This window comes from Sciurus carolinensis, chromosome 2, assembly GCF_902686445.1.
Source record: "Sciurus carolinensis chromosome 2, mSciCar1.2, whole genome shotgun sequence".
NCBI lineage: Eukaryota > Metazoa > Chordata > Mammalia > Rodentia > Sciuridae > Sciurus > Sciurus carolinensis.
In genome coordinates this window covers 17,078,996-17,098,953 of record NC_062214.1, presented here as the reverse complement: position 1 = coordinate 17,098,953, position 19,958 = coordinate 17,078,996, and the positions used below count along the sequence as shown (strand labels likewise).

At 44.3% G+C, this 19,958-nt stretch overlaps 1 long non-coding RNA gene across 1 annotated transcript; it reads left to right on the top strand.

Annotated features, from left to right (window-relative positions):
- The first annotated feature begins 2,964 nt into the window (after nt 1-2,964).
- On the top strand, nt 2,965-13,519 carry LOC124977317 (uncharacterized). The gene is made up of 3 exons (XR_007107144.1): nt 2,965-3,082; nt 6,000-6,146; nt 13,221-13,519. It is a non-coding gene; the product is annotated as an uncharacterized LOC124977317 (long non-coding RNA).
- Nucleotides 13,520-19,958: the final 6,439 nt, after the last annotated feature.

Sequence of the window (19,958 nt, the reverse complement as noted above, 5' to 3'; positions counted from 1 at the left end):
AAGTGGAGGGCTCCCGCAGCTGTGCTACTGAAGCCCGCGGGAAAGGGTAAGGATGGGCGGATCTTCCACACCGGCTCCTCCCTCCCGCCAGGTGGCGCTGCGCACGAACGCCGGTTAGCCGGTCCACAGTTGTCTTCCCTCCATGGGATTTGCCTTCCATCCTAAAGTCTCGAGAGTCCTCCAAGTTTAGATTCGATTATTACTTGTAGAGAGGCCTCCACTGAGAAATGGCAAAATTATGCAAAAGAAGCAAATAATTACGGCCCTAAATCGCTCCTCGGCATTTGCTGCCCACCGTGCCCTTTATGAGGTTACAAAGAACCATGGCCCTGCGCACATGGGGGACTCATTTGACGTCAGGACTTGCACCCGGCGGTAACTTCCGCTTTCAAGGAAGGAACGTCGGCTGGTGTTCCAGGTGTTCTGTGGGCCACTCCGGCCCTCGGCCTCAGCCCTGTAGCCTTATTGTTGCTGCCTTGGAGGACGTTCGTTCCTTCACGCTGCAGGAAAGTCCTTCTCATTTCACTGAGGGGAAAACTCAGGGTGTGGTGGAGAAAGAGCTGGAGACCTGCCCAGGCTATAATAGTCGCGAAGTTAGAACACAGTGCCACCCGACCTGATGATGATTCTTGGGTCACGTCGGTCCTGTCCACTTGCTGAGGTGCTGAGGTCTCCTCTTCCCAGCTTTACTGCTTTAGGTCCAGCCTCGATCACCCCGGCTGTTCCAGTGGTCTCATCCACCCATCCTGTGAGCGCAGTGTGAGATGTTGAAGGGGGCGGACATCCCTCCACCCTCGTGGCGTTGACGATCTAATAGGGAAGACAGATAACCGACCGCGTGTACACAGGCGAATTAAAGACTCTGGTTGTGATTTGAAAAATATGGAATGCGTTGAGAGAGAATAATGGAGGGGACCCACATTAGACTGAGAAATGAGGGAAAAGGGAATCCTTGATCTGAGACTTGAAGACTGAGAAAACTGAAGCCTCCTAACAGCCAAGAGAAGAGTGGTCCAGGCAGCAAAGGCTCTGAGGCAGGAAAGAGCTTGATACTTTGTACTCAGGGAACTCAGAGGAGGCCCTGGTGACTGGAGCGCAGCAAGTAGCGAAGGAATGGAACAAACTGAGGTTGGCGACCCTTTCTCCAGCTCCCCCTTTTCTAAACTGCCCCCACACTGGGAGTACAGAAACATTTTCAGGACTCATATATGATGACTTGACTTTCTTTTTGAAGCTTTGTGTCTCCTACAAGTTTTAGTTCTAACTCCTCAGCTCAGTGCTCAAGAACCTTCATAGCTTGGTTTACTTTGCTTTCCAGTCTCCGTGTTTTTCTTGTGCTTTTATCTCTGCTGAGCATTCCCTTTCCTCAGTGCTGAGCAGGCTAACTTCTATTCACCCTTTCTGTCTTGACGGAAATATCCCCTGCTCTGTGCCCTTCTCCCTGTGCACTCAATTAACTTATGATCCTTCTGGTATATAATTACCAGTTTGAGTACCAGTCTGTCCCATGAGACAGTGAACTCCTCTCAGGGACTTGTTTTCTATCTCTGTACGATGCAGAAAATGAGGCCAGACAGTTGATTTTCATAATAAATATTCATTGAGAGATAAAGAGCTCGCCATGACTGTCTTCTACCTAGCAATGAATGAGAAAGTGGCTGGTGGCTTCCATCAACAGCAGAATGGAGATTGGCATCCAAAAAGGCAAGAGGAGATGAGTAGGAAAGTTACACTTACTGTGAGCTAGACACTGCCTCATCCATTATCTCATTTAATTCCCATAAGAACCGTAGGTCTTACCTTCTTTTTTGCTGGCAAGAAAACTGGTGCCCAAAGATCACCCAAGTAGAAATGGGGAATCTGGGATATGAACTTAGGTCTTTCTGTCCTCAAAGGTTGGGCCTCCTAATGTACCATCTATTCCACTTGATCCCATTTTGGCACCCTTTGCCCTCACAGAAGACTGAAAGTTTAAGGAACTTAACTCTAGATGCCTCTGTCCCTGGTGTGTTATTTGTAATTTTGAGGACTTCAGGCTTGAAACAGTCATTATACAGGGGCTCTGCCTCTTCTAGAAATAAGTGGTTCTTATCAGACTCTTAAATTTTTTTTGTTGTTGTAGATGGATACAATACCTTTATGTTATATATTTATTTTTATGTGGTACTGAGTCGAACTCAGTGCCCCACATGTGCTAGGCAAGCGCTCTACCATTGAGCCACAACCCCAGCCTTCTTATCAGACTCAATATCAGTCTTTGAAGGACCTGGAAGATCTTATAGGACTCAGAGAAACAGAAAATCCAGGAAAAGGCACTTCTTAAAACTTTCTTTTTTTATTCTTTTTAGTTACACATAACATTAGGATTTGTTTTAACATAATTATAAAAGCATGGAATGTAACTTGCTAATTCAGTCCCCAGTACTTCCTCTTTCCCTCCTCTACTCCCTCCTCTTGTTCCCTTCCTTCTACTCACTGCTCTTTCTTCTGTTTACTTATTTTTTTAAAATTAGTGCCTTGTGGATATACATAAGGCGAGATTTACTGTGGCATATTCATATATGTACATAGGAAAGTTAGGTCTGGTTCATTTCATTGTTCTTCCCTTATCCCGCCCCCCTCACCCCTGTTCCCCCTCAGTTCTTTCCTTTACTTCACTAATCTTTCTTCTATTTTGATATAATTCTGCTCCCTTCCTGGAAAAGGCACTGTTGCTGTCAAGTAGAACTATCTGAGATGATTAGAATGTTCTACCACTGTTCTGTCCAGTATGGTAAAGTCTTGAGTTCATACCAAGACAATATTTCCAGCAGTGATTTCTGACTCCTGTCTTTTTTTTTTTTTTTTTTTTTTTATAGAGACACTTAACTTGAGCCTCCAGACCTGTAAGCTTGATCTTCAGGGGCCTGCCAGATCCAAGCTATGCTCAACTGTAGTCAAGTTCTGCTCAAGAACACATATCAGTTTACAGACAGATGGAATGCATATGACTCAGGAAATGAACAGTGCATTGTTGATATTGCCACCCAAGCATCCTGCCAGCAACCTGAGCCTGATCCCAGGTGCTCGGTTGACATGATAGGTGAATACTTGTCTTTTGCTTCCCAGGTTGGGGCTTTCTCACCTAATGCAATTGGCTTCTAGAATCCTGCCCTATCATTGAGAACTGATGACTTTTGCAAGGCAGTGAAGAGTGCCCGTGCTTCATAACCATCTCTTCCATGTTGACATCTTGGGGGAAGTGTTGAGAGGCAGCTGCAAAACCAATGAGTAATAATACTTTGGAAACATGCTGAATCCAGCATTTTTAAAATTTCTTCTTCTTCTTCTTCTTCTTTTTTTTTTTTTTTTTAATGGTACTGGGGTGTCGGGGTTTCCAGGACCCCCAGCCTTGGGCACGGTCAAGATGGCGCCTGACGCTGAGCCAAAAGCGGCCAGCTATACAATAAACAACCAGCGAATTCCAATGATTGGCTAGTTAACGATGTGATTAGAGCATGCCCCCCTCGTTTACCTATTCTACACCTGTAGCTGTCTGCGCGTTTACCTCGTGTGCTCTCCCCTGATTGGTTGAGGTGTATATAAGCTTGATGGGCGGGGAAGTAGCGGAAGAAGCTGGGAGTGGGGGCAGAAGCTGAGAGAGAAAGAGGCTGAGAGTAGGGGTAAAAGCGGAGAAGCGGAACGACCGGCGCAGGCGAGAGTTAAGCGGAGGGAAAGAGAGCAAGAGAAAGTAAAAGGGGAAGAAACTGAGAGTAGGAGTAGAAGCTGGGAGTAGAGGCGTGCAAGCGGGCGTGAGCCGAGCGGGAGAAACGAAGCGGCCGGAGCAGGCGAGAGCCGAGCGGGAGAAGAGTGAAGTGCAGGAGGGGGAAAGAGAGCGAGAGAAAGGGATAGATAAGAAGGAAAGAAAGGAAGACTGTACGCAATAAACTTCCAAAGCTTCAGACGTTTGTCGTGTCTCTCTCTGCAGGCAGAGGGAGCGCGATACTGGGGATTGAATCCAGAGGCATTTAACCCTGAGCCACATCCCCAGGCCTTTATATTTTTTATTTTGAGGCAGGGTCTTGCTAAGTTGCTTAGGGTCTCACTAAGTTGCCGAGGCTGGCTTTGAACTTGCAGTCCTCTGCCTCAGCCTCCCAAGCTGCTGGGATCACAGGCATGTGCCATACTGTGCCCAGCAGGGTCCAACATTTTTATGTGAAGATCTGATTTTTATTTAAAAAAATCTGTATGCAAAATGATAAGGCCAAATGAACATCTGCTATGTATGATTAGGGACAGTGTGATGCTCGAAAAAGAGGACTGACTCCAGTCATTTGGGACCTGTGACTAGCAGGCTGTATGACCCTGGACAAAGTGCCCAGTGTCACTGGGCTCCAGTTTTCTTGTAAGTAAAAGGAAAACGTTAGACTCTGAGCTTCCTGCAGTTAATGTGAATATTTAAAAACATAGCTGTTCACATCTGCAATTAACCCATTGAAAGTAGCTTCAAATAGTCATTTGCTTTTCTCATTGTTTAACACCTTTCATGTAAGCCTTTTACTGTCAGTATCTTCCTCACTTGGGAAGTCTTTACCATTGTCTGCTTCTTCAGATTCTACTAAATCACCTTGGATTCCAGCCATCTAACCACCTGTTCCATTGCCCTGCCTGGATTTCCTTGAGTTTTCAATTCCCTGACAGGGTGCAGAGGGGTTCCTGGTCTCCTTACACTTCCCTCTCCCACTTCTCCCCACTCTCCAGCAAAAACATTTAAAAAAATGTCTCTTCTGGCAGTTGCTTCTCTCACCACTAGATGGCACATGTACTGCAGGTCATCATAGTTTTTGGGCAAAAACTATGTATTAAAACTCCACCTCAATCCACAGAAGCTTTGATGGGAATCCTAAAATTTGCAATCATAAGATGAAAGGTTGAGGGAATTGGAGAAAACAGAACAAGCAGAAGAAGCAATGAATGGCATGAGCTCAAGGGGATCAATGTCAGCAGAGACTCACACATTTGTCTCCAAGCTTCTGAACAACCAACGAGGGAAACTTGAGTGCTAACAAAATTCCAGATTTTTTAGTAGAAAAACAAAGTAAGAATTCAGGAGAAGCTCAACTTTCCTGACCCTGACACTGGAGAGATGTTTCCAGTGGGTCCCCTGACCAAGCCAGTGATATGAGTTCAGCAAGGACTTAACTGGAGGTGTTTCTTACAATAATGTCCTTCTATGCAAGCCGATGGCCTGATGTTATAGTACAAATGAGGAAAATCAAGGCTTTTGAGACATAATATTTGTGCATCTTTTGGGGTACAGTGTATAGGATAATTCGATGCATGCATACAACATATAATGATCAAACCCAGGTAATAAGCATCCCCATCTCCTCAAATGTTCATTACTTCTCTGTGTTGGGAACTTTCATGTAGTCATTTTGAAATATATCATAGATTGTTGCAACCAATAATTACCCTGCTATAGTATAGAAAGCCAGTACTAATTCCTTCTTTCAGTGTTTGGGTGCCCCTTGTCTAACTTCTTTCTGTTCCCTGCCTCCCATGGCCCTTCTCAGTCTCTAGTGACCACTCTTCTGCTCTGTTCTTCCATGGACTGACTTTTTAGTTTCCACAAATGAGTGAGAACTAGGGAAAGCAGTTTTATGAGACTCAAAACATAGCTTTCCAAAACATAGTTTTTCCAAAACAAAGCTTTTCCATAGCTTTCCATATTAGCTGTATGCCTCTATATTTTCATACAATGAAATTTAATCCCAGGGTTTGGGGAGAGGGTGCTGTCCTTGACGATCATGGTAACCAAACACCAAGATGCTCCCTAGGGACCCCCACCTTCTTCTTTTCACACCTTGTCTAGTTCCCTCCCACATGGTACCAGGGTGGTCTGTGTGGCCTTCAGAATACAAGAGAAGTCATGGTATGTCACCTCCTGCATCAGGTTATAAAAGACATTGCAGCTTCTCCCTCGCCCTCTGTTTTTGTCCCTGTCTTCTGAATATTAGGAAATATGCTCTAGGGGAAGCCCGCTGCCATGGTCGTGAGGAGCCCTATGGAGACCTGGGTCGTAAAGAACAGAGCCTACTGCCAACTGCTAGCCAGCTTGCTGGTCCTGTGAGTGTACCAACCTGGGAGCAGATCCTCCAGCCCAGGTGAGCCTTCAGAGACTGAATCCTCAGCCAACTGACTTCACAAGAGACTATTCCAGACCATCAACTAAGTCACTCCTTAGTGCTGTGAGATAATAAATGTTTGTTATTTTAAGCTGTCAGTGTTGCAGTAGTGCTATAATTTGTATAAATGTCCCCCAAAGGTCCATGTGTTAAAAGGTTGGGTGCCAATATGTGGTGCCATTGGAAGGTGGTGGACTCTTTAGAAGATGTGGTCTGGGCTGGGGATATGGCTCAGTTGGTAGAGTGCTTGCCTCGCAAGTACAAGAACCTGGGTTCAATCCCTAGCACCACAAAAAAAAAAAAAAAAAAAAAAAAAAAGAAGATGTGGTCTAGTGGAAGGAACTCAGGTCACTGGGGGTGTGCCCTGGAAGGGGATATTGGGAGCCAGACCCCTTCCTCTCTCTCTCTTGTTTTGCTTCTGGCTGCCATGAGGTTAGCAGCTTCTTTCACCACATGGTCACACCATGAGGTGCTGCCTCAAAAGCGACAGGACCTACTGACCATAGATTGAAACCTCTGAAATCATGAGCCAAAATAAACCTTTCCTCCTCATAAGTTGATTTTCTCAGGTGTCTTGTGATGAAAAGCTGATGAACACAGGTAATTTTTTATTCAGCAATAGATGACTAACAGAGAAGCCAACAGAAGTCCAAGGTTGCATCAGAGATACTTACACATGGGTGAGTAAATTGGTTTCAGACACTAAGGAAATATTTCTCAAATGAAGCATGAGCTTTCACTCTGATAGGCATGGGGTCCCATTCAGGCTGTGAACATAGAGAGGTGGAGGAGGCCACATAAAATGCCTGCAAGGAAAGCTTCTCTCCAGAAGGATGATGGGGCATGGGTGTCAATGATCTTTCTCCCTGTAGCATCCTGTGCTTGGTGCACAGAGCCTGGCAGAAGTTGGCTTCCGACAGAGCCTTCTTTAACGAGTGAGAATGGTGAGCCATTCACTTATCTGGGGAACCATCATTTATTAAACTCCTACCAGGTAGATCACATTGGTCAAGTCCCATGGAACATCTACGTTGCACTTCCACCTGTTGACCTCACTACATCTTCTCTCTTTTTTCTGCTTGGAATTCTCTATTATCTTTTGTAGAGATTTGCATGTATTTTAGCTTCCATGTTGAAAACTTTTTCATGGGAATAATGTTCTTAGGACATCATAGCAAGTAGTTTCTGGTCACCATGCTTCCAATATGAGAACAGGAGTTGCTCAGGACACTGAATTTATTTTGTGCAATTCTGTCTCAGGGCTTTTTTTTTCTTTTCTTTTTTTTTTCCCCAAAAAAATCACTTGAAGTGGGACTGGCATTAAATAGTAGTTCAGTTGGAGTTCACATTCTCCTTTTCCTACTGACTTTGGTTCTGATTTTACTGCAATGGAAATACTCTCGAGGCCAAGGAGAATCAAGGGAGTGGTTTACCTCAGACCCTAAGTCCCCGCTTTCTGTAAAATACTCCATTCTCCTTGGCTTGCTCTGCGCTACTTCTTTTTCCTGCTCTACCACCACCATTATTACTCCCCAGCTAATACTTAGTGCTGACTGCATGCCCATCACTGAGTTACTCAAGTGTAATATGCACTCTCTAGTTTGTGCTACAGACTGAGTTGCCTTGTCAATTCTGTTAGTCCAGGTATTTTGAGAATTGGACACCAAGATGAGATTAAAGCAAATATTCTACTAGGGAAAATGCCTGTGTGAAAGGAAACAGGGAGCTGGAGATGGCTGCGATGTTCATCAGTCCCAAGCAAAGGAGAGAAGAGAGAAAGCGCACTTGAGTGGTTAGCAGTACAGATTGCCCGGCAGTCTAAGAAAGGTGCACTCTAACGAAGGGTCTGCAAAGCCATTAGGGATCCTTGAGACACAGTCAGCCAACAAGGAAGCTCCTTATCTCCCAGGACTGGGTCTGACTTTGTACCTCAGTACACCCAGCCACTGGTAAGGTGCATCCCATGGGAAATATGGCCAGTGGATTTCAAAGCACAGCAACTGGGATTCTTAGGTCCCTGCAATAAGAAATCTGCATATGCACATATCCATGGCTGCCATACCAATATCCTCCTTTCTTTGTAAATAACAGAAGCTTGGTTTATATTGGGCAACAAAGACCTGATGCTGAACTAAAAGATTTTAGTTCCTAGCCTTCCTTGCAATTGTAATGGACTAAGTTTTGGTCCAACGAGGAATGGTCAATGAGCAAGAAGGAATACATAAAGGGATCTGACTCACCTGAGAGGTGCATCCCTTCTTCTCTTTACTCAGAACTATAGAGAAAATGGCTGCAACCTGAGTAGCCATTTTGTGCCAAAAGGCAATATGTTAATGATGAAAGGTCATTCAGACAGCAAGAATCTTCCTTCTAATGATTAGAGACCTCATCATACCAGCTCTCGGTTGCCTTTCTCCGGACTTAAACCTGAGAAAGTCCTTTGCGTAAGCCATCGTTACCTTGTTTTGTTAGAAGTAGGTAGGTACATTTCAACGTAACTGGTACATATCTAATTTCCACAGCAGCCCTATCTGGAGGCACATTGATGCCCATGTTATGAGTTTTAGAATGATTAAGTGTTAGACCCAAATTAGAGCTCAGGGTAGCACTCACTGTTAGCTGCAAATAGCAAAACAGTGTTGCTCAGTCTCCTCCTAAGATAAGAATTCCCTGGTAAACTCACTAAATATACAGACTGCCGGGCCTCTCTCTTCGAAATCCTTGTTCATTAGGCCCAGATTAAGGTCAGAAAGACTTTTCTCTCAGAGGCAGTCCAGGCATTCTTTTATCCTCAGGGAAAGGTGTGAATCCAGCATGGATGAAGACCAATGACAGGTAGCTCAAACAGTAAGGAGGGAAATAATTCACCTAAGGAGACGTCTGTGAGCATATGAATCATAAAAGGAGCTTGACTGAATCATCTGTAGAGTTTTTAGATTCTGGGCTCCAATTTTCATTTAAAAAAGTAAACCTTTTGTGGGACTTAGGGATTTGCATTTTTGAAAAGCTCCCTACATGACCCCAGTGGCTTTGATTCATAAAGTTCACCTTGACGGACACTGGCTTAACAATTAGGAGCAAGGGTGTTAGATGGGATGAGCCTGGGTTTGGATCTTGATGCTGTCATTTATTTGCTGGATGACCTGTCGCAGGCTAATTAAGCAGTTTGTGTCTCAGGTTTCAACATTTTCAAACTGAAAGAAATAATAAGGCCTACCTCTCAGGGTTGTTGTGAGGATTAAATGAGATAATTTATGTAAAGCTCTTAGCTTTGCATAAATATGCTTTTGATAAATGGTAGCTATTGTTATTATCATACCCTGTGCACACATCTTGCAAACAGTATGGGCACAGAGTTCTATTACTATGGATAATTTATACAATCCCCAGGGAACCATGATTCAGCAGAGGCTGGTACAGGTAGATGGACTCTCCTTTTTCTCTTTCGCTACTTCTGGCTCTGATAGTGAGTGACATGCCTGTGCATGCAGATATTGAGTAAAGGCCTTCTAGGACATGCTCTTGTGTCCCTCAGTTGTTCTTGCTATCTAGCCATTCTCTTTCCCCCTTCCCAGCCAGTCTGCCTAAGAACCATCTACATTCAACAGTTCCATTTTCTTACTTTCCATTTTCTCCTCAACCCACTGCAGTTTGGATTCTCTGTCCAAACTTTCCTGAAGTGACTCTCAGAGAGGTCACTATTGGCTTTCATGTTGCCAAATTCAGTGGATATTTTAAAGTCCTTATTTCATTTGAACCCTCTGCAATTTTGACACTTCTGTCTGCTGTGGGATGGATTCCTAAGAGTGGAATCAAGGGTTGTGCGAATGAGGAAAAAGCTAATCATGATTTTGCTTGGAGCTTTGACCTTTTGGCTTCTAGGACTCCACTGTTCCATTTCTCCTTCTAAATCTGTGATTACTTCCTTTAACTTTTGCAGAAAAGTTATTTCTGACAACATCATATACAGGTCTGTTCTTTACCCTTTTATTTCCTCATTTCCCCTAATTCCTTTTCATGATTCCTTTCTCTGACCAGAGCCCACTATCACTGAGTTTTCTAAGTTCCAGGTAATTATCTGTTTTCTTAGGATATTCTGGTCTAATGCAGCTTTCTCCTTTTTTTCTTCCACTGGGTAGTTTGAATTAGGCCCAAGCAGTGTGCTCCGGAGGCTCCCTCACAGGTCCTTGCTGGAGGCCTAGCAACATCACAGACACGAGACTTGGATTTCCTGTGGATCTGACCCCAGAGTGACATTGAGATACTCCTGATTGTTCCAACTTACACTGATCTGGGAGACCTTCATGCCATCCTTTCCCATAGCTGAACTCTAAGACCATGTGCCCAGGCCATTGCTCCACTGATACTTAGAGATGTTGCTTGACTCTGAACTTTGCCTTTACTCCAAGTTTCAGTTTTCTCATTGATGAAATGTAAGAGTTGGGTGGGCCATCTTTCAGGTTACTCCTGACTCTCTGTCACTATCATAATTAGCTTTTTCATCATTGTACAACTGTTGATTCTACTTGTAGGAATTCATTCCACAGAAATACTCTCTCATGGTATGCATGCAAGGATGTTCACTTGTATGAACCTAAGTGCTTATCGAGAGAGGACTGGTTAAATTTCATGGTAATAAATCCTGTAGTAATACTCTGTTCCTGAACTGCTCTAAGCAGGCAGTCTGGTTTGTTACTGGTCTAGTAGAAGATAAAGAGCTTTGAGCCAGAATGTGAATCAATGACTTTATCAAGAGAGTCTGACAAAAATAGGAAACAAAAAAGTTATCAGAAGTCAACAGTGTTTTTAGAGCCATAGTTGATGTGCATTCTGATGCAAGCTCCTCCCTTTTCTTTTCTCAGACCAGTGGCAAATGTTTCCTGAACTAACACTGGCACATGGGCCATCTGAGTAGCATCTCTAAAGCTTAAAAATGAGATTGTTCTACATCTGCATATGTAGAAAAAAGTTTAAGATTCTTAGCCCATTTTTGGTTGCTATAACAAAATACCTGACAATGGGTAATTTATAAAGAATAGGAGTTTATTTAGCTTATGATTCTTGAGGCTGGGCAGTCCAAAGGGTATGGTGCTGGCATCTGCTCAGCATTCGGGAAGGCAGAGCCTTGCTGCATCATAACAATGGAGGGTATCACTAGGTGAGACAGAGCCAGCATTCTAGCTTGGGTCTTTTTACCTCTTATGAAGGCATTAGCACCATTATGGGGACCCCACCATTATCACCTCATTTAATTCTAATTACTTCCCAAGATCCCACTTCTAAATACTATTAACATATAAATTTGAAAATTAAGTTTCCAACATATGAAATTTTTGGGGACACATTCAAACCATAGGAGTTATATTGTCAAAAGGAAAAAGTATGCTAGTGTTATAAAAAATAAGAATCTAGAACAGTCAGGTGCGGTGGCACACACTTGTAATCCAGCAGCTGGGGAGGCTGAGGCAGGAGGATCTTTTTTTTTTTTTTTTTTTTTTTTTTTTTTTGCGGTACTGGGGATCGAACTCAGGGCCTTGTGCTTGTGAGGTAAGCACTCTACCAGCTGAGCTATCTCCTCAGCCCTGGCAGGAGGATCTTGAGTTCAAGCCAGCCTCAGCAAAAGCGAGGTGCTAAGCAACTCAGTGAGACCCTGTTTGTAAATAAAATACAAAAAGGGCTGGGGATGTGGCTCAGTGGTTGAGTGCTCCTGAGTTCAATCCCTAGTACCAAAGAAAGAAAGAAAGAAAGAAAAAGAATCTAGAACAAAAAGCACATATAAGCACACAAATATTCTGGTCGATGATGAAATGTTTCTGGAAGTAGTCCTAAGAAATTAACTATGGTTACCTCTGGGGAGGGAAACTGGGCGTCTGGGTGAGACACTTCTGTTTTCGTAGTCCATCCAGGCTGTTACTCAGCAGGTACTTGTAGTATAGCAGAGAGGCTAGATTCTCTTCTGATTGGTCTATGTGCTTTGCAACAGTTGTTAAATAGCTTAAATGTCAGTTTTTCATTCACTTATACTGTTTGAACATTAAAATAAACAACATGAATGACAAAAACTCTGAAGAAACCAACTGTGTGCATATATCACTTTCATATTTAAAAAACAAACTAGTTACAGACAGAATACCAATGCTTCTTGTGTTTGTCAACTTTCCATTGCAGTGACAAAATATCTGAGGCAACCAACTTAAAAGGAAGGAAGATTTATTTGACTCATGGTTTCAGAGGTTTCAGTCCATGGTCACCTGGCCCCGTTGCTTTTGGACTGGTGGCAAGGCACACAACTGGTGTGAGCACATGGCAGAAGAAGCTGCTCAACTCATGGTAGCCAGGTGTAAGAAAAGAGCGGGAGGGACTGGGGCCCCAAGAGCCCCTTCAAGGGTACTCCCCCCGTGAGGCCCCACCTTCTGAAGTTTCCATTACTTCTCAATTGTGCCACAGTCTGGGGACTAAGCCATCATCACGAGTTTTAAAAAAAAAGTTAAAAAAAAATTTTTTTTTGGTTGTTGATGGACTTTAATTTATTTATATGCAGTGCTGAGGATCGAACCCAGGGTGTCACACATGCCAGGCAACTGAGCCACAACCCCCGCCCAACACAGGAGCTTTTGTGGGGCATTTGAGATCTGCACCGTAACAGTTGTTATTTGCTGGATAACAAATCTCCTGATTTTTCATGAAATGAAAAATTTCTTCCCTCCCTCCTTCTATCTGTGAACAAGGCAGCTCCTTCCTGTGTTTGGATCTTTTCTCCTGCAGACACATTTGCAGGGAGTCATTTTGGTTCACAGCCCAGTGATGAAGAAGGCTCAGGGGCCAGAGGGCTGATTATGGTTCTAATTTGCAATTATACAGTGATTTTTCACACTGCTCATGGAATCCTGACTTCCTCTGTTTGGGTTGGAGAGATAGAAGACTCTGATTTGATTGGAGTAGTATAGGGTGTGATTACCCTAAGATTTGGCATGTTAAATTAAATTGGGAAGTACTACATATTGAGCAACAAATGTAAATTATTTTCTTCCATTTCTCATTCCTACACAACAGCTTATTTACTGTTTGTAGCTGACCCTGAGTAGAAAAGTGAAATGAGTGATCCCAATGCCTCTGAACGGTTGCAATACCCCAGCGGTTCTTCACTCAACACAGGCTGCAAACAGATTGTGACACTGTTGGAGGCAGCATGGAACTGAGACGATGTGAAGTGGAGGTGATATGAAGCTGAGAGAGTATCCCTGCAGTCAGGTGACTTAATTCAGGTGTTCTAGGCCTACCTGTGGGTTCTTGTTTTTGTTTTTGCTTGCAGTGCTGAGGATCTAATACAAAGCCTCATGCATGCTAGGCAAGTACTCTACCACTGAGCTATGTTTCCAGCCCCTTGCTGTGGTTCTTGAAGATTAAAGATTTTTTTAAATTAAAAAAAAATTTTTTTTAAAGACTCTTACATTGTAGCTCCAGTGACCTTTCCTGGTGGGAAGTACTCCTTATTTGTCACATATCCATGGGGAGGGAACACACCCTGACTCTAGGAGCAGAGAACAATGGTAGTTTTGCCTTTGAGATCTTCCCAGATCTCTCCCTTTATCTATCTCTAATTCATATCTTTTTGCCACAATAAGACCTTAATTTTAAGTTTAGCACTTTTCTGAGTTTTGTGAGTCATTCCAGTGAATTATTAGACCCACTGGGGTAGTGGGACTACTTTTGTAACCAGTCAGTGGTCCAGGAATCCCCCAATGTGTAGCTAGTGTCTGATGGGAAGGCAGTCTTGAAGGGGGCTGTGCTCTTGGCTGTTGGGGTCTTTAGCCCCCTTGCTCTTCTCAACCAGCGACAAGGGAAGGGAGCATTCCCCAACAAGGCCAGACCAGGAAAGGTAGGGCCAACTGATCGCCCACACCCAGCACTCCAGGCAGAGGACAATTAGACGCCTCAGGGAGATCAGTCACAGCAGGAACTCCTTTATTGAGGAAGTCACACAGCTTTTAGTAGGGTGAAGGCTAGGTGGGAACCAATCAGCTTAAAGGTCAGCAAGGGGCGGGGGTTTCACGCAGGTAGAGTCCCATAGGACTATATGGCAAGCATGTTGTTAACCAATCCCTGATGGTGGTCCGATTTATCATAACTTTTGAAACCGCCTTTGAGGCCTTGATCTTGCTTACTAGTCAGGACGTAAGGAGTCAGCCTGAGTTAGTTAATGTGTCATTAGTCCCAACATTTCCCCCTTTTATGTTTTATGTTAAGGGTGTGTCTCTCTTAGGTTGCCCTGGGAGGGTCTTACCCATCATGGAACATCACCCTAGCAGTTTGGGGGTCCGCCTTACTTGAAGGTGTGCCTGTCTTAGGTTGTCCTCCTCTGAGGATCTTACCTGTCATTGACTACCACCTTAGCACTTCAGGTGGGCCAGGAGGAGCAGGGCTTAAGGGAGAGACACTTAGACCCCAGTGTCCTGATACGAGTGATCCACGATCCTATAGGGCTCCCAATCATCATTATGAAGGGCGGTATAATGCTGTCGGACCACCATGAGCTGCAGACTTAGCCTGGCTTTTCAGGAAATGGATAAGCTTATTGATTATGCAAGGCCCAAAGGTGAACACAAGGATAATGGTGATTAGTGGTCCCATAAGCGGGAGGAGGCAGGGGAGCTCCCTTTGTAACCCAGTCCAGAGGAAGTTAGAGTGGAGCTCGCTCCTATGATGTTCCAGATCTTCTTGTAGGTTTTTGCTTTTATCTTGTACAATGCCAGAGTGGTTGGCGTAGAAACAGCACTCTTCACCAAGGAACAGGCAAAGCCCTCCTTCCTTCACTGTTAGATCTAAACCACGATGATTTTGCAGGATGACAGCAGTCAAGGAATCAAGTTGAGCCTGTAGATCAAAGATGGTACTGGCAACATATCGCATATCATCAGTTATCTGTTGAGAAAGCTTATTATAGAGAGCGAGAGACGTGCTTATGCCTGAAATTCCCATCCCTGCTCCTGTGGCCACTCCTATCCCCAGTAGGAGGGGTATAGCATTTATTGCCCTTTTTGCTCGTGGGTTGGAGTGCTCCACAGAGGTATGGGTAGGGACTGGTTATTTGGGAGGATTGTGACCTCTGGGAATAAGAGGGCAAAAGCACATATTTCTGTCCAGTTACCAGGGAGCACATTGGATGCTGGTCCTCCACGATAAAAGACCATACCATTTGGGGCACATAGGAGTGTATTTGCAGCAGGAATAGCAATGTTTTTCCTGCTTATATTAGGGTTCAAAGACCCCATGTCCTCAGTTTGATTAGAGGTTGAGCTAGGAAGAAAACAGGTCACATTGGGGGATGTATATTTCACCATGGGGGGCAGTATAGGGCAACTGGAGGAGAAGGTTATGGTTTCATTAGGGGTTAGCAGAAGACCCATGAACCTAAGGGGTCCGTTGCAAAAGCAAAGCCAGCAGTCTTCTGCAGGAGGGGGGTTAGTGAGATTTAAAAGCTGAAACGTAGCCTGCAAGATGGCCTGAGTTTCGGGATCAAGGTTGAGCTCTCAGTGTGATTAGAATACTTGCGGTAAACATCCAAAAATGTGATGCCTAGGATGAACATCAGAAGAGAGATGTTAAGTCCAGTAACAATGAGGCAGAGAGTCCACAAGAAGGAATATTATACCTCAAGAGGGTGTGCTCTTAGGTGAATTATATTGTTCTGGTTGATGGTATTTGTGGTTCCTGGCGGGCACCCAGATAGGGTTCGGTTCTCCAATCGGGAACACACATCCAAAACTTCTGCTAGCACTTATGAGCAGGTCAAGGCCACGCCAGCATCCAGTTAATGGATCTTTCCTTTGGACTTCAATCTTAAGGTAAGGCACTTGATTAGCCCAGTGTTGTTGGAAGGCAGTTAAGGGTTGATTTTTTGAAAAATTTAAAATATTTAGTGTCTTAATTGATCATGGAGGTTATTTCCCCTTTTTTATTTTATTAGTTGATCTTTTAAGGGCCATAGCAATTGCATATAACTCCTTAAATTGTGCTGACCCAATAACTGATTCAAAATGGGTAATCACTTCCTCTTTCACTAATCTAGGTGGGGGGTAAATTACAACAGCAGATCCCTTTTTTTCCTCCATCTGTGAATACATTTACAGCTTTAGGGAGGTGTTTAGTGGAAAAAAGTATAGGGGGTGCCCATTTAAGTTTTGAAAATGACACTAATCTCCAGAATCTATAAAGAACTCAAAAAACTCTACACCAAGAATGCAAATAATCCAATCGACAAATGGGCTAAGGAAATGAATAGACACTTCACAGATTTACAAGCAATCAACATATGGAAAAATGTTCAACATCTCTAGTAATAAGAGAAATGCAAATCAAAACCACACTAAGATTCCATCTCACTCCAATTAGAATGGCGATTATCAAGAATACAAGCAACAACAGGTGTTGGCGAGGATGTGGGGAGAAAGGTACACTTATACATTGCTGGTGGGGCTGCAAATTAGTGCAGCCACTCTGGAAAGCAGTATGGAGACTCCTTAGAAAACTTGGAATGGAACCACCATTTGACCCAGCTATCCCACTCCTTGGCCTATACCCAAAGGGCTTAAAATCAGCTATTACAGAGATACAGCCACATCAATGTTCATAGCTGCTCAGTTCACAATAGCCAGATTGTGGAACCAACCTAGATGTTCTTCAATTGATGAATGGATAAAGAAACTGTGGCATATATATACAATGGAATATTACTCTGCCATAAAGAATGATAAAATTATGGCATTTGCAGGCAAATGGATGAAATTGGAGAATATCATGCTAAGTGAGACAAGCCAATCTCAAAAAACTAAAGGACAAATGATATCGCTAATAAGTGGATGATGACACATAATGGGAGGTGGGAGGGGTTAGTGTTAGGGTTAGAGTTAGGGTGGGGGGGCAAGAATGGAGGAAGGAAGGACTGTATAGAGGGAAAAGAGGGGTGGGAGGGGTGGGGGGGAAGGGAAAAATAACAGAATGAATCAAACAACATTACCCTATGTAAATTTATGATTACACAAATGGTATGCCTTTATGCCATGTACAAACAGAGAAACAACATGTATCCCATTTGTTTACAATTAAAAAAAAAAGTTTTGAAAATGAGGTCACCCATTTGGTTGACCCATAATGGCAGTCAATCTTCCCTAAGAAGCCCTCCAATGCACAGGATACTCTATTGTAAGGCTCTTTTCCATAGTGCCTAAAAGGATGGCATCCCTGCCTTTAATTATAAGGTCAGCCAATTGGTCAGGGTGAGTGTAGACCCTAGGAGCGCCCCCCCATGACTGCATGTATCCATTGAAGGGGCTCTCCCCGCTGAGTTAGGGCTGCGGTGGACAGCTGAGAACGGGGGAGAATCCAGAGGCTAAGGGGGTCTTCAGGCCAGTATCGAGCCATCTGGGTAGAGTTAAGGGCTACTTGTATTTTTTGGAGTATATGTTGATGGTCTTGAGTTAGGGTAACAATGTCTGTAGGATGGTTGTCCTATAGCAGGTCAAAGAGGGAGGACATCCTCCATAGAGATAGGAAGTCATGGTCTCAACCAATTAAGCTCCCCTAATAACTTTTGTAAATCAACCAAGGAATAGGAGGATTAGAGGAGTAATTGAGGTTTAAGGGGACAAACAATCCAATTTGAGCTCAGTTCCCAGTATCTTGAAGGGAGGGACAGTTTGGACCTTATTAGATATATGTAGTCCTCCTTTCTCCAAAAGGCCTTGGAGTTCCTTGTATTCAGAGCTTAGTTGTAAGGCATCAGTGGCTCTTATAATATCATCATCCATATAAATATACAAGGTAACTTGTGGCCTTTTTTTGTAGGGGTTGAAGGAGCTCAGAAATAAAATGTTGACAAAAGGCAGGGCTATTAGCCATGCCTTGGGGTAGAACCACCCATTCATAACGTTGGTAATTGGTAGAGGGCACTGAGAAAGCAAACTTCTCACAATCATCTGGGTGGAGTGGTATTAAGAAACAATCTTTGATTTCAATAACAAGAAACAAGAGATCTCTTGGGATAGAGGGGATCCAGGGAAGACCCCTTAAAGGGGTTCCTACCAGAACCATACAACTGTTAATTTTTCCTGAGATCCTGAAGCATCCTCCATATTCCTGATGTTTTTTGGATAACAAAAACTGGACTATTACAGGGGCTTAGAGATGGTCTAATATGACCTAAGGGCAGTTGTTCTTGTACAATATCTCTTAAATGTTGGAGCTTATTTTGGGGTAATGGCCACTGTTCCACCCATACTGGGGGGCCTGGGAGCCATTGGATGGCTGGCATCATTGGAACAGTGGCCTTTAGGATTGGGGGTGTGGCCTTACCTGGGGGGACTGGGACCTTTTGCCTAGATGCCTCAAAAAGAGGGTCCCCTCTATAATTACTAAAGGGACCAGGCAGATCAAACTGTTGTTCATATTCCTCCTGCTCAAGGAGGTCATCATACACTGCCTTGTGATCCGTCGTTATATAGACCTCGGCTTCCCCCAAAATATCTTGTCCTAATAGATTTGCAGTAAGACCTGAGGCTATGAGGGGGCACATATCTCCCTGGGCATCGTCCACATCCTGCCATTTGAGCCAATCTTTGGTCTCTTCTGATTAAGTATTACCTTCTACCCCAAGCAACTGGGGGCCAGGAACCAACCACCATTGAGTTGGAACTTCCTCCTTTCTTAACACAGTCCTATCTGCTCCAGTGTTAATGAGATAATGGAACTTCTTTCCCACTATAAAAATGTCCATTTTTGGCCTGACCCCAGGGACAATGGGAACAGTTCAATGTGCCTCCGAGGGGCTATTGGGGGAGAACCCTCCTTTGTGTGATGGGGCTGGAGGGTACCCCTTGATTAGTTTAAAGGTTCCCCCTCAATGTCAAATTTAGATTTGCAATCCCTCTGCCAATGGAATCCCTTTCTGCATCTTGGGCAAGGCGTCTTGGGGGTGACTGGCCTTTGAGCTGAACCCGTAGAGCGTCTGGGCAGAGCCTCAGAATGCACCCGGCCAGTGGGGCAATCCCTCTTGAAGTGGCCTAGTTGCCCGCAGCCATAACATACTCCTTTGCCCTTAGTTGCAACTGGTGACAAGGCTGCCGTGAGAGTCTCAGCAAGTGAGGCAGTTTGGGCCTGTAGGGCTGCGGCCAAGGATCTCTGAAGGCTTCTTTCTACGCTTTCAATGAAGGTTGCTAGGTCCTCAGTTGCTTTCTAGGTAATCCCTGCAATGGGGGCTTCTGAGGGGCCCTCCTCTAGCTTTTTCCATGCTGCTAACCCTAGGGCTCTTACTTGTTCTTGATATGGGGCCGGGATGACAGCCTGTAAGAGCCAGTAGAGAATTGGTCACTGAACCCCGAGAACATCCTGTAAGTAACCAGGATGGGAGGGTTAGCGGCCTGGTTCCGTTCAGCCTGAGCATGACATTCTTCATTTAAAAAGGCACACCACTTTAGATATAAAGGACCAGGAAGGACAGCTTTAGTTAGGTTCTTCCAATCCTGAGTGGTGCACTGCTGGTGGGCGAGGCCCTGGAGGATGGTTTCAGCCCAAGGGGAATTGGGCCCATCCTCTGAAACAGCTTTCTTTAGTTCCTTTAATTCTTGTGCCTCCCATGGGTACCATATAGCAGGCCGGTTACCCCCTGGGTTAGCATTTACTGGGAAGGCCATACAGGGAGGGGGGAGGTTAGAGTCAGCGAGTTCCCTCCCAGTATCATAAAATGGCCACCGGGAAGATTTCCTGCCATCCGGACTAGATGGTGGCAATGAGCCT